Source organism: Mandrillus leucophaeus, unplaced genomic scaffold (assembly GCF_000951045.1).
Source record: "Mandrillus leucophaeus isolate KB7577 unplaced genomic scaffold, Mleu.le_1.0 Scaffold1242, whole genome shotgun sequence".
NCBI classification, from domain to species: domain Eukaryota; kingdom Metazoa; phylum Chordata; class Mammalia; order Primates; family Cercopithecidae; genus Mandrillus; species Mandrillus leucophaeus.
The window spans coordinates 443,391-444,468 of NW_012100788.1; positions in this window are offsets into that span (position 1 = coordinate 443,391).

The window sequence follows — 1,078 nt, forward strand, 5'->3', positions numbered from 1 at the left end:
TGTATATGTGCCACATTTTCTTAATCCAATCTGTCACTGATGGACATTTGGGTTGATTCCAAGTCTTTGCTATTGTGAATAGTGCTGCAATAAACGTACGTGTGATAATAATAAATAAATTTAAAAAAAAAAAAGAAAATACAGTCTGAGGGCAAAAAATGTAATTTAAAAAATGAAGGTGTGCTGCTGTCATGGAACGGAACAGAAAAAGTGAGTAAATACAGCACCTTTAACTGAAACATCCAGGTACATGCATTAGGACCAATCAAGGAAACAACTCTACTCACGAAGAACAGAGAAACTTAAGGCAGGCCAATTGCCCACCTGGGAGTGACACAGCCAGGAGAGCCTCCCCTGCACAGGGAAGCAGTAAGTGAGAAATCCTGGGAACCCACACTTCTTCCATGAATCTTTGCAACTTCTAGTTCAGGAGATTCCCTAATGAACCCACTCTGCCAGGGCCTACAGTCTGACATTCACAGCTATGTGCAATCTTGGCAGAGCAGCCACTCAGGCACATGCAGAGCCCCAGAAACCTCAGATACCCATGCTTCCCAGCAAAAGCAACTTAACTGTGGCATAGACCCCCATACATATATACCCTTAGAAAAGAGGTTGAATCCAGGGGACTGAGCAAAGATTGTCTGCAGGTCCTGTTTTCATGGCACCTCACAGGATAAAACCCATTGGCTCGGAACCCCAGTCAGCCACCACCTTGAGCTCACAAAGGGCACTATCATGGCTGGGCCAAAATGATTGCTGATGATAAGCCAGACACAATGGTATGCAGGACCTACCATCACTGTTAGGTGGGACTACGCGCTGTAACTCTGCAGGGCCATCACCAGGAATCTTTCAGTCCACTATGTGCATTCGTCTGAGCCAGACATGCAGGGGCCTTTGAAAACAGTATGCTGAGAATAGATAGGGCTCAAGGACAGTAGCTCCAACTGAACTTTTAATGAACTCTCATAGGCGCCAAGAAGGCGAGTAGATAAAAAAGAATATAGAAACAAGGTACTGAGTAGAAGGTTACATGTGGGAAAAGAAAGTTTGTTTTGCATTGCATTTTTTCTGC